Genomic DNA, 14,295 nt, shown 5'->3' with positions numbered 1-14,295 from the left:
AAACTTTCATCTTAAGCCATATATGAGAAGTTATTACAAGAATTGGGTGAGGCTAACTTGAGAAAAATAGACATACATATTTTTCAACTAGATCAATAAATTTTATCATAGAAAGAAATTTCTCTGGGGGTTTCAGATAAACAAAGTGTCACATAAAATGCAACACCCTAATTGCCCTGGTAAATAAACTTCACTTCAAAAAATTTTTTTTCTTTTTCCTTTTTTTGTCTTCTTAGGGCCGCACCCATGGCATATGGAAGTTCCCAGGCTAGGAGGTGAATCAGAGCTGCGACTGCCGGCCTACACCACAGCCCCAGCAATGCCAGATCCTTAACCCATTGAGCAAGGCCAGAGATCGAAAACACATCCTCATGGATACTAGTCAGATTCGTTACCACTGAGGCACAACAGGAACTCCCAGATAATCTTTTTTTTCTACATGTAATTTCTAAAGGCATTTTTCAGGCTAAACACTGTGTTTCAAAACTATAGAACCTAGTTTTGTGATGGAGTATTATTCAGAAAGACCTGTTGTCCAGTGCCTTTCATTCTTAAAAGTACTACAGTTTGAAAGATTTATGGCCACCCTAACTTAAAGAACAATTACATGCTAAAGAAATTAAGATATGATTGTCTGTTTGGAACTTAGCAAGAATGAGAATTATAAAATGATTTCAGTGTTTAAAAAACTCAAGAGCAGAGACTCAAACACCAGGCTGGGACCAGATGACCTCAACAGCCCCCTTCTAACCCTGCAGTCCTGTGACTCTGAAGTCACTGGGGGTAGACAGTGAATCAGTACTTCCAGCGGCTACTGATGAGTAAGGCTTTGCACTTTGCATACTATATGAATGTTTTAACAAGTTGTTAATAATAATTTGTAATAGTAAGTAACAACTTGGCTTTACTTATTTAAAGACTGTAAGAAAAGCAATTCATTTATTTATTGTTTTCATATTTCACTTTAAAATAGCTGCAACTGGATCTTTTCACTGATTCTAACAACGTTTTTCCTTGTAACTCTCCAACTTGCCCTTAGGCAAATTCTAATTGCTGTGGCACAGGTCTGATCTCTGGCCAGGAACTTCTGCATGCATGGCCAAAAAACAAAAACAAAAAACACACTTCTTGGAGTTCCCATCGTGGGTCAGTGGTTAACAAATGCAACTAGGATCCATGAGGTTGTGGGTTCAATCCCTGGCCTCGCTCAGTGGGTTGGGGATGTGGCGTTTCCCATGAGCTGTGGTATAGGTTGCAGATGCAGCTCGGATCCTGCGTTGCTGTGGTTCTGGTGTAGGCCGGCGGCTTATAGATTCAATTAGACCCCTGGCTTGGGAACCTCCATATGCCATGGGAGAGGCCCTAGAAAAGGCAAAAAGACAAAAAAAAAAAAAAAAAGAAAAAAAACCAAACCCACACTTCTTAAACACCAATACTTTATCTTCTTCCCAAGAAACTCACTGACTAGAGTTTACACATTGTCTCATTCTTTAAAAATGATGTAAAGATGTTTTATCTCCTCATAAAACCTCTCGTGCCTCAGAGTGAAGGGGAAAAAAAAATCTTTTGACTTAATAAAATACAAACTCCAAAAAAATAAGCATATCCAGTCTGACTGTCCACAACAGCCAGGCCAGAAGTACTACAAATAACTTGAGCTAAACAGATGGAGAGAATATCATGAGATGTTTTCACTCCATTTCTGAGACCTGTGCTTCAAACGTGATGTATTGAGATAAATTCACTAGTTTCATTCATGCTCTTCCCCACACCTTAGTACTTTCTACATTTAAGGCCTAAAATGAAGGAAAATGACCAGGGCATTTCTCAAATGTCCTCAGTGTAGCAACATGTAGATATGCAAATTCCTAGGCCCTAGCCCCAGAATCCACATCTTACAAACCTCTGGGGGGATCCTCATAAGCATAAAGTTAGAAGATCCGATTTTTTTTTTAAAGTGCCTCTGTGCATGAGAAAGAGGCTTAAATTCAGTAAATAGCACATCTATTCTTTCCTCACAATTTTGAACATGAATGTATATTTTTTTCATGTTTTAAAGTTTTACTGAAGTATAGTTGATTTACAATGTTGCAGTAATTTCTGCTGTACAGCAAAGTGATTCAGTTATACATGTGTATATATATTTTTAAAAAACATCAAATAAGGAGTTCCCGCCATGGCTCAGTGGTTAACAAATCCGACTAGGAACATGAGGTTGTGGGTTCGATCCCTGGCCTCGGGATCCGGCGTTGCTGTGAGCTGTGGTATAGGTTGCAGACACAGCTCGGATCTGGCGTTGCTGTGGCTGTGGCATAGGCAATCGGCTATAGCTCCAAATGGACCCCTAGCCTGGGAACCTCCATATGCCGTGGGTGCGGCCCTAGAAAAGACCAAAAAAACCAAACCCAAAAAACGAAAAACCATAAAATAAGAAACAGCTATGGGACAGACTGGACAGGTTTTTAAGACATCTACCTGCATGCGGACAGGCAGAATCATGGGAAAGAATGTACAAATCAGAAACAGACCAAATGCTCCTCACTGAGAAAAGTATAAAAACATCACCTATCAGATGCTGAGGGTAGAAACTCAGTGGCAAGGAAGCATCTGGGGCTCTTATTGGATGGCTTTTTTCCTTCTACACTATAATCCTTTCCCCAAATTTGCAGATCCTTATTAGTAAAGAACTCCTATCCGCTCATTCTTATCTACAGTTCCCTCCTTATCAGCATCCATGGTCCAGCTAAGTAACATTCTTGATAACACACTATAGCATTTTTTCCCACTAGCTGTCTTTTCAGCACAGCCAGCCACCTGACAGACTACCCGCTCCCTACCTCCCCCATGGAGACAGACTTGGTTACCATCCAGGTGTGTCAGCAGTGGAGCACTGCCACAGGGAACTACCCACAGGTTAGCTGGCCCACTACAGAGTGACAACCACCACTCCCAAATGGCTCTCAATACTGAACATCCAACCACCTTCATTTCTCCGACCAGCCCACTCTGCATGCACACTGCATCGACCGTTTCCAGGTCTCTTCAAACTTCCCTCTCCTCACCCCGCTAAACCTCGCAAAGGAAATAAATACCCTTTCACCAGAACCCTCCCCACTTCTTGCTATGAAATGTACAAGCCTACCTCCCATCTGTATCCTCCTCTTCTCTGTCCTCAATAAAATAAAGGAAGTACCTCTTCCTAGCTTTACAGACTACCCCCTCCTGTATTCTCTACTCATAGGGTCATTGTGGAAATTAAAGGTTAAGACCCATACATCGCAAAGGACAATGAGTGGCACATTAAAAGTTATTCAATAAATTGCAACCATTTTCACTAGTAAGGGTTCCAATAGAACTGGATCCAAGCAGGAGCTCCAAGGATGAAACAATTCCATATTTAAGTAGGAAGGGAATATCAGGTAAGTGTGTACTTCAAATGAAACTCTCACTTCCCCCAAGCCTGGCAAATAGCCCCAATATTCATCGCCACAAGAAAAACTCACTGCATAGCCTAGTATGAGAAAAGAAAGGTAAAACGTCAAGGCACCAATATTTTCTTGCCTTTGCTGGTTTTAGAATTACTCAGGACTACTTTGAGACGGTGGGTACAACTGTGAAAAGTAATCCTCTGCATTCTCTCCACACTTGCCATGACACCCTCAGTTACCAGTTTCTCTTTTAGGAAACTGCCACTCATGCAATTTAAAAGGACCTGAACATTTGGAGCACATCCAGAGTATATATTGTACCTTGCTGCCGATGTCTAAGGCACTGGGTGCACAGGATGCCAACAGAGAAACCGTACAGCATCTACATTCACCAGACCCACATAGTAATTTTCCTTCTAGATGAAGGAGTCTTGGCAATTAATTTCTGGGGGGAAAAAAAAAAAGGCAGCCCCCCCCCCCCCCAAAAGGCTAATCAAACATATACAGAGTAAAACAGAATATTCAACTTGTTAAAGCTAATCGGGCTCTTTGCTCCTTTCTATGCAAATATTCCCAAAGCCCTTTCACTCAAAACCCTAGACTGCCTCCACTTCTCAGGCATCAGAGTAAGCTGGCTGGTGCTGGCCAGTTTCGGCTGGAGCCTCTGTACCAGCTGCTCATTCAATATTCAATAAAAACGAACACAGCCCTGGTTACTGGTTTCATCAACCTAACCTTGCACTCTATCAGCTCCTAAAGAGTTATGCTTTTAGGTTATAAGCCATGTCTTTTAGAAAAGCTAAAGATACATTTCCCAAGCCACCTTTCAGGACGTCCATCCTTCTAGTTTCACTGAACATAGGGAAAAGCCACCTTCTTCCCTGACCCCTCCCCCGAAAGTCATTTGGTGAAAGCAAGTAGTCTTATAGCAACAATATGCACAGACAAAAATCTCAGAATAAAAAAAAAAAAATCCCTAAATTAAATAAATTTAGCCTTAAGAATGTGGACTACACTGTGAACTTCTATTTAGGAACTACTACATGGTTTGATTATAGGGGCACTGCAGACCTAAAGAGGTATTTTTATCACCCACAGAACTGTAAAATGTTGTCAAATGTGGAAGATTTAATTTAAGAATCCAAATTTTTGGAGTTCCCACTGTGGCACAATGGGATCAGCAGTATCTCTGCAGTGCCAAGACACAGGTTCGCTGCTGGCCCCTCACAGCAGGTTAAAAGATCTGGTGTCGCAACTGCGGTTCGGATCCAATCGCTGGCTTGGGAACTCCATATGCTGTAGGAGAGCCAAAAATTGGAAAGAAAAAAAAAAGGATTCAAATTTCCGCCTTCTCATAAAAATCTGGAAGGCCCTGAAACTCTGGCCAGCCTCATCAGTGCAAGCTAACGCTGAGTAAATCCCTTCCAGGGTCAGGGCACTTACTGTCTGGCTTACCAAGGACCCACACACACACTTCCTTCTATATTAAAACCAGGCGGTTTTACTAATTTAAGGGACCTACCTTGCCCTGTGGACATGAGTTTTGACCCTTGTCAGAAGGTATTATTAGGGCCCTGGGATATAACAGAGGACAGGGGGTCTATTTGAAGCCATTAAGCAGCTATTGATTCTTCAGCAGAAAAAAACCTCAGGTGGCTTCCAAGAAAAGGTTTTGAGGGGGTAAATGGGGAGGGTTTAATTACTCCGGTATTCAGGACCGAAGGAGAAACAAGAGGGGAAAAAACAAAAATGATAAATTTTGCTCCCCAGTCAATTTTGCCTAGGGCCAATCTTGTTTTCCTGGTTGATAAAAGTCATGTATAAAGAGATTTCTTTACTTAAGTTTATTTGCGGGGACAATTTAGTTCTCACTCTCTGGCTCTGTCAGTGGGCCAGAAATAATCCACCAGTCTTGATCAGAGCTTGTCAATTTTCCTCCAAGTGTTGCCTTTAACCACACGTTATCCTCGGGAGATTCCCTAGTCAAGCAGTCCTGCTCCGCAGTCAGCACTGATTTACTGTTCTGCTTTCATTAACATCCGAGAGCTCTAGCAACATCAGATGTTGCTTCAGAGGTCACAGCTCCATCCCGACTGTGCCAAAGAGAAAGCAGACGGACTTCCTCCAGAAGGAGGGCAACTCAGAGTGAAACTCAAGGATGAATTCTTTAGTCAATCCAGAGTTGGGTTTTGGATAACAAACACAGCACAACTTCATTCTTGAGAAACCAGTATGACCACAAGCACCAGATGACGAAAATAACAAAAACAAGAATTTATAACTCAACATGCTGCTTGCTAATATATGCTCACACCCATGTGTTTTTAGCAATCACACATTTTCTGGGCTTGTGCCACAGAAGAGAATCTTGTTAAGAATCACAATCTTGGAAAGGCTTATGGCCAAGTCTGCCCACCATCCACACCCAAGCTTCTTCCAATAGGTTAGAACCTACTCAGGTGTAAAAGATACACCTTGAAAAAAAGGAGTTCCCGCTGTAGCGGAGCGGAGACGAATCCGACTAGTATCTATGAGGAGATGCGGGTTTGATCCCCGGCCTCGATCAGGGGCCATGAGCTGTGGTGCAGGTTGCAGACGCGGCTCGGATCCTAGGTTGCTGTGGCTGTGGTGTAGGTTGGCAGCAATAGCTCTGATTCAGCCCCTAGACTGGGAACCTCTATATGCCTTGAATGCGACCCTAAAAAGCAAAAAAAAAAAAAAAAAAAGAAAGAAAGAAAAGAAAAGGGGGTGTACTAGGTCCAGAGTGACCTGTAACCAAGTCAGGAAACCCCTTCATAGATTAGGTACTGTCTCACTTCGCTCCATTCTAGTGATTTCACTGATGTAGATTTTGGGCGGCCTTGGTTATTAACTAAGTCATGGTCATGAAAAGTTCTAGAGCTGTACTATCTAAGGTCCTAGACACTGGGAACCCCAACACCCCAAACACTCAGCTATCCTCCAAAATAGCAAACCAAAGGCCTGTAGACAGGGAGGCAAGGCTTCAAAACGGTCATCCTCAGGACTCTCGACCACCATTCGGAAAATTGTGTCAATGCAAATTATTTGTTCATTTCATTTTCTGGAGCCTCAAGGGCTTTTCAGCTGTGAATTCCATTGAGCCTGAAGGGACATCCTGAACACTGATCCTCTAGAATCAGCACTGTCATCACTAATACTCTTCCAAACGGGCAGACTTTCACTCTTCACATCAGACTGAATGGGAAACATAGCTTATTTACCATGCTCCCAAATGAGAGAAGTTGTTCATTAACTCTCAGTTCTTCTATTTAAAGAATGCCATTGGTTCTTCCTATCCTGCTTGGGTTATAAATAGCCAAAGCCCCCTCTTCCCTCATGCCTATCGCCTTACAAGAAGCCATATATTCATCCTATAGGCCTTTTATGTTTACAAAGATGCCAAATTTCTACACTAATTGATTAAGGACGTATCTCTTCTCTTTCTAAAGTAGGGACCATCTACCATGTTTTCAATAATGCACATTCACTGGTAAAGTCTTTGAACATTCAGGTAAGTTCAAAGGGCTATGTGCGAGGGAACACTGGGCAGCTTCTAAGAGATGAAAGCGCCAGTCCCACAACCACAAGGCAGTAAATTCAGGCAACAACCGGTGAGCTTGGAAGGGGACCCTGCACAGTGGACCCAGCTAAGATATGCCCACCCCACCTCACCCCTAGGAAAACTGAGACAATTTTATGTGTTTGAAGACACTAAGTCTGTGGTAATTTTTGTGCAAGAGGAAACCAAGAAATATATCACCTTTCATATAAGAAAGGACGAGATAAGAAAATACTTCTGTGGCTACAGATTTGCACAAAAAATACATACAGAAAGGATAAGCCAAGAACTAATGAGATTTACCCACAGAGAGAGGATGGGAATGGGGTGGAAAGCAGTACAACCGATGATGAGAAAATTGTACTTTGTGAATACACTTTTTATATTATTACAGCTTTTAAAACTAAGGCAACATTTCACATAACCTAAAAATAATTACAATCATCCAGGACATGGGAGGAATCAAAATAAGACAGTGATATGTGAACCTAATTGATTGCAAATGGATAACAAAAACCCAAAGGGTGGGGAGGAGGGGAGAAAAGAACTAACCCAAAAAACTCTGGGTAACAGTAGCTTGACTAAATATCCCAATGCTGAAAATGAAACCATTGTCCACAAATACTGTATCCTAGTTAGTAAATCTGTTTCTCACTAGGGTGTGTATTAGCATTCTGAAACTACCTCATGTATAGTTTAGGACTGCACAGATAAGTAAATATACTGAGGCTAATGAAAACAAGGTTTCTCACTTTCAGAGAAAGGAGCTACAAGTAGGGGTAAAGCTAAGAAAAAACCGGGAGTTACCGTCGTGGCGCAGTGGTTAACAAATCCGACTAGGAACCATGAGGTTGCGGGTTCGGTCCCTGCCCTTGCTCAGTGGGTTAAGGATCTGGCGTTGTCGTGAGCTGTGGTGTAGGTTGCAGACGCGGCTCGGATCCCGAGTTGCTGTGGCTCTGGCGTAGGCCAGTGGCTGCGGCTCCGATTCGACCCCTAGCCCGGGAACCTCCATATGCCGCGGGTGCGGCCCAAAGAAATAGCAAAAAGACAAAAAAAAAAAAATAAAAAAGCTAAGAAAAAACCTTGTGGTTTACATGTAAACAGACATGTGTACATGTATACATACATATTTCCAAATTCCATCTGCTGAGAGGACCCGGAAATAACGATGTCTCAGTAGCAATGGACATACCTAGCATCCAGATTTTGGTTTCTAGATATGTTTCTCCAGTAAAAAGAACTAAAGCTTTTTGGAAAAATAGCTGATCCTAGGGCTGAAGCAGGAAAAATTCAGGATGAGCCTGGCACATCTTATGGTGTCAAAAAGTTAAAAATGGTTCCTGAAATATGATGGGAATATGTCAAGAGGACACAGGAGCTAAATTTAAGGGGCTCCCAATGGCCCAATCTGGAACAATCTGAGCAACACACATAAAAATGATTGTAAGAGAATATAACTCAAGAGAAAAATATCCACAAGTCTGTACTGACATAAATAACAGGCTAAATAATGAGGATAGAAGAGCTCTTCCTCACAGAATTCTAATAAATGAAGGAAGGATGATGGAAATTTAAAAATCATTATTTGGCAAGCACCAGAGCATTGTTTCAGACAAGGAATCGATGGATGCTAAAATTAATGAGCAAAAACAACAGATTCAGATTGACCCATGTCAATCTCTAGTTTAAAACACTAAACAAAGCATCCTGGTCAAGTGGTATTTAGTATATGCTGCCTCTAGGTATGTAGTTTATGTGCACATATGTGTTGGGGAAACATGTGTCTGTCCATCCCCTCAACTAGGAGCTGAAGGTTTTTAGGGTGGAAATCTTACCTGCCTTCATAGTCCCTATGTCTGGTAGTATGATCGTCACAGAAGAGGAACATGATAAAACCTACAGATGATATGTGCCCTTTGCATCAAAGGAATTACCTGGAGTAAGAGTAGAACTCAAAGATTCTGTAATCCTGAATGGCTCTCCAGTTGCTTCTTAGTACTGCTTTTAATAAAAAGCTTTTCCTAGGGAGTTCCCTTCATGGCTCAGCAGTTAATGAGCACAACTAGCATCCATGAGGAAGGGAGTTCGATCCCTGGCTTCCTTCAGAAGGTTAAGGATCCAGCACTGCCGTGAGCTGTGGTGTAGGTCACAGACGTGACTCGGATCCCGCGTTGCTGTGGCTATGGCAGAGGCTGGCAGTTGTAGCTCCAAATCAACCCCTGGCCTGGGAACTTCCATATGCCAGGGGTATGGCCCTGAAAAGCAAAAAAATAAAGATAAAAGGTTTTCCTAAAAGGACTCTGAACTCCTCTTTACATTAAGAGAATATATATAGAATAACAGAAGTAGTGGGCAGACAGTACAGCCAAATAAAGTGTTACAATGAAGAATTCCCAGGTGATCTATGCATTCCTGAGAACAAAATTTTTCCTCTGTTTATCAAGTTGAGCCAAAACAAAAGAGCTGACTTTGTAAAAGTGACTCATGTGTTCCACACACACTAGCTGCAACGCAATAAATGTACAATAACTATTTGTCAAATAAATCAAATCTGCATGGTCCCAATCATGTGCTTTCAGAGCCAAGAGTCCCAAAGCATATACCATGTCGCTTTTCTAACAGGTTGATACCTAGGACTTTTTCTGACAAAAGCCTAGGGACAGGGGAAGGTGCATTTCATAAAACTTTTCACTTTGAGTCAAATTTAAAGAGCAGCCTGAAATCATCAGGCAATTGGGCAAAAACTCATTCACCAAAATGAGGTTAACTTCTCTGAAACCATTGTTAATTAAACCCAAATGATAATAATCAAATTAGTGATATCCTTTCTTTCAGAAGGAGAAAATCGAGTAGAAATTTAATAAGTTTTTATTTAATGCCATGTGTTTCATTTTCCTTCTCTCTCTCTTTTTTTTTTTTTTTGACCACACTCATGGCACCTGCCTCACACTGGGTGGACCCTGGTTTATCTATCACTCAGTTTTCCAGAGGCCTCAGTCTGACTGTAGCCAGTGCCACATCCATTGGGATAGATGGTTAAAAGGATTCATCTGTAACTGCAGCTGGTTTTCTTAAAAACCAACATTGTATATTTTCTTTTGTTTTTAACCAAGCCTGTGCCCTCACCAAGCAAATAACATATGTAAGCCAAATGATTTGGTAATATCTGAAATAGGTATTTATGATTTTTTAAGAAAAACTGCAAGATCCTGTCTGCTACCCTAAAAGCCCAAATTAAAAGTGACTGAGGCCATGCATTTTATCAGTACCTTAGTTTCTATTCTTTCCACAGTACACAATTTTCTAGACAGGACAGCTGAGTTTTTTACTTTTTAATATTGTAACTGATTTAGTTTACAATGCTGTGCCAATTTCTGCTGCATGGCAAAGTGACTCAGTCATACATATACATATGTATATATATACACACACACACTATACACACACATTCCTTTTCCTATATTATCTTCCATCATGGACTAGCCCAAGAGATTGGACATAATTCCCTGTGTTGTACAGTAGAACCTCACTGCTTACCCATTCTAAATATAATAGTCTGCATCTACCAACCCAAACATTCCCAGTTCATCCCACTCCCTCTCCCTTCCCCCTTGTTAACCATAAGTCAGGACAGCTGAGTTTTAAGACCCTGCTATCTTTCCTTATACAGAACATTTTCAGAATTCTCAGGCATTATGCAAAAGGGGGAAAGATACTAAACTGGAAACCTATCAAATGCTCAATTTAAAATAAGGACAAGTTTAGTGAGAAAATAGTTCCAAGTCTCAACTTCCTCTTCCTCAAGAACATTTTCTGTAATTGCACAACAATCTAATGCTTCTTTACATTGTTATAGCTCTTACAGGATGCACCATACCATCTGTAACTTATTCTTACAAAGCCTATTTTAATTATTAACTGCTTCTAATCATCTAATCACTGCTTCACAATGAGACAGGCTTGGACCTGGCATCTTTTGCTGCAGTAGCTACAGTGTTTGCACCTGGACAAAGATCTCCTCAAGCAACAACACACAAAGAAACTAACTGTAAGAGACTAAAACCAACTGTGTGCACGTGCACTTGGGGCAAATCATGGACAAGATACCAAAAAAAAAAAAATACTAGAAAAAACCAACTACCACTTCTGGAGAGCCCAAAGCAAAATCAGGGTATCAGGAGCAAAAGCAGGACACTACCTATGCCCCCTGCACACACCACCACCAAAGAGGTGGACAAAACACCTCAGCCACCCCTCTGGCCTAACTTCTGGCTCTACCCCTACCCTTACCCCTCATAAGGAACCAGCTCACCCACCTTTAGGGAGCGCATAAGCAAGCAGGGGAACCTGCTGCTTGTTTTCCCTCCCCTCTGCTGCAGCAGGGGCCCCAGTAAAGCTTTGCCTGAATTTCTTGTCTGGCCTCTTACCAATCTCTATTGATTAGGAAAGCCAAGAACCCAGGGCAGTAACAATAATGCACCTCTTGTTAATATGACAACATTATACATTCTTTAAAGCCAGGAAATAGACATCTAATGTCCTACCCATGATTGTGGCTGGCATCATATTGGGCAATAATAGGTACCTAATTCTTGGTGACTGTTTTCATGAACACTGTTAGAGAGGCAATGAAATTATCTTGCACAACAAAGTAATAGGGAAGAAAAAAAAACAGATCACTAATATCTTGGCTACTTTCTTTTTACCACCAGTCCATGAAAACTGCTTCTTGGTTAAAATGAATTTCATTGAGCAAGTTTAATAAAGTTAAAGAACAATAACTGATCTTCTTAGGTCCTGAGAAAAATTTACTGTCAAATGAATAAAGGATGATTAACCCCCCAAAATGCTAAGACACCAGATTTTCAAAAACACTAGTTTCTTGTCTGAATCAAAGCTAATTAATTCAACACAAATATGGAAAATGGTGAAAGATAAGGAAGAGTATTCTCCTGATCTGCTCTGTACCTGAGCATCCAACTTACAAGGCATAAGATTAAAATGCGAGGAAAAAAATGTAATCTCAAAGCACTTAAACTAAAATCATTCTCCAGCTGATAAAAGCCAAAACTGTAATAACAACAAAGCATATTTATTACTGAGATGACAAAGCCAAAAATATTGAACTAATTTCCTTGCTAAAAAGCATCGCTGAAATATTTCCGATATACTGCAATTTTACCAAGTGATCTTACAAAAATCTTCCCTGAAATAAAGTTCCTGTTTTTATAGTCTGACCATGAGCTTCGATTTAATCTAGCCCAGTTGCTTTTGGAGGTAGAGATTATTCTAATAAGAAATTACACAAAGCAAGGAAAATGTTCTGAGGGAAGAATGAAGAGATGGGTTATACAATGGCCATGAGTTTAACAGACAGGACCATCCCTAAACTAGGGTTTATTACATGTCTGTGATGCCCCAAACCCCTTCAACAGGAACATTAAGTCCTTATTCCATGCCACTAATTTAAAAAAAAAAAAAGTGCTTGTTTGTCATGGTATATAGGTGATTAAGTAGAAATATATACTTTAGATCAGTATCATTCTGTTGTACTACAAAGTTTTTTTTTTTTTTTCCATTTTTTTTTTTTTCCTTTGGCCGCACCTGTGGCACATGTAAGTTCCCGTCCCAGGGATCGAACCTACACCAAAGTTGGGACATGAGCCAAAGTTGCAACAATGCCATTATCCTTTACCTACTTTGCCACAAGGGAAATTCCATAGAGTTCATTTTTTAAACCACCCTTAATAGTCATTATGAAGATAAATTAAAATACTTCAAGGGAAGACAGTAAACAAAGCCAAATTTGGGAGATTAGCAGGCAAGATTTATAAGACTGGAATTTCTTGTGGCCCACATGGCTTAACTCTGGTGAATGATCAAGAGGATAAGAGCTTTCAATTCACACCCACTGTCCTTTCGCAAAACTCAATCAGGAGAGAAACCACCACCATCCTGGCAGGCCAGCAGCCATTCAGCAGATGCAAAATGTTTTTCCGGCCTCAGCAGCAACCCTAGTGCCCCCACTCACCCCACCCCGGCCCCCTGACCCCTGAATAACTGTGCAGCAAAGTCTCTCTCCAGTTTATACTCCAGCAGAAAAGGGAGCTCGTAAATCCAGGGAACTTCCTCCTTAAATGAGGCAGCTTCTTTGCCAGATGCTCATTTCAACTGCCCCACCCCCACCCCCCACTGTCACCACTTAACAATAGGGAGTAGGGGGTCAGGGGTAAAATGAGAACATGTTCACTGTACCAGTGATTTCCTACCAGCAACAGGCAACAGCAAAAGTGAGCAGGAGGTAAGCACAAATATCACCAACCCCCCTGGGCCCCCCCACAAACAGCACAGCAGAGTAACACAGCGGGCTCTAGAAACTGCAGCATTATGTGAAGCAAATGGCAAGCAAGATGGAAGGCATAAAAATAAACACATTTAAGAGTATTTTTTTCCATTTTTGGACACAACCGGATATTCCTTGGCAGCTACAGAACACATTTGCCTCTCCATCCCCACCCAACAGTAATTTTTTTTTTCCATCTGATGTTCTGTTCACACACTGGTCCATCAACAACTTGATTGGAGCCTGATGACTTTCCTTTTGGTCATGTACTTTCACAACCAGAAACTGTCTCCTGAAAATAGTTTTCTCCAATGTGTAAGGCCGAATGTGATCCCCAAGTTTCAGCTGTGGCTCATCACCACACAATATGGAATCAACAGGTTTTCTAAGTTACACTTACACACCCACACTCTGGACTGCAGGAGCTGAAGAGATGCATCTGTGGCCTGTGCATGCAGTAGAGCCCTTGCATTCTTGGCCCACAAACAAGTTTGCTCAGAGGCCAAAGACTTCCAGGAAAGTTTACGTTTAAGTACATCATAAACTGTGGCAGTTAAGTCCTCACAGAATTTGCCCGAGTGGGGTAGTGCTTTTTGGTTTTAAAAAAAAAAAAAAAAAAAAAAAAAAAACTGTACCATAGACTTGCAATTCATTTTCCCTTATCCTCCTGAACCCTACCCTACCTCCCCCACTTAACCTGACCCCTCATTTAAACTCATTCCCTACTGATGATTTCCATTCAATTCCACGGCACCCATTCCTCCCCCACTTCCTCATTTTCTAAGTTTCCTCATCACCTCTGTGAGGCAAAATTAACACTTTAAGACATTTTTTGTACAAGTTTTACATCTCCCTCACAAACAGGCAAAACCAGAGCCACAGCATCTGGTTTTCTAAAGGAAGGCAAACTAAAAGGCTCTGCTGCACATCCTCTTCAGTAAGTA

General features: G+C 41.3%; 1 protein-coding gene and 2 long non-coding RNA genes across 11 annotated transcripts in view; 1 reads left to right on the top strand and 2 right to left on the bottom strand.

The window, feature by feature from the left end:
• The window catches only part of FMNL2 (formin like 2), a 330,828-nt gene that overhangs the window by 161,647 nt on the left and 154,886 nt on the right, over positions 1-14,295 (bottom strand). The window lies entirely within an intron of this gene.
• On the top strand, positions 201-3,902 carry LOC146395918 (uncharacterized). The gene is made up of 3 exons (XR_014829032.1): positions 201-259; positions 1,367-2,368; positions 2,730-3,902. It is a non-coding gene; the product is annotated as an uncharacterized LOC146395918 (long non-coding RNA).
• LOC146395917 (uncharacterized) lies at positions 10,100-14,273 on the bottom strand. Its single transcript, XR_014829036.1, has 2 exons — positions 14,106-14,273; positions 10,100-13,179 (listed from the first exon to the last, which is right to left on the bottom strand). It is a non-coding gene; the product is annotated as an uncharacterized LOC146395917 (long non-coding RNA).

This window comes from Sus scrofa, chromosome 15, assembly GCF_054392235.1.
Source record: "Sus scrofa isolate SSC_HxYL_T2T_F1_AM1 chromosome 15, Sscrofa_HxYL_maternal_Yorkshire_Landrace_v2.0, whole genome shotgun sequence".
NCBI lineage: Eukaryota > Metazoa > Chordata > Mammalia > Artiodactyla > Suidae > Sus > Sus scrofa.
Note: the sequence above shows the minus strand (reverse complement) of the source record. Positions and strands in the feature narration are given on the sequence as shown.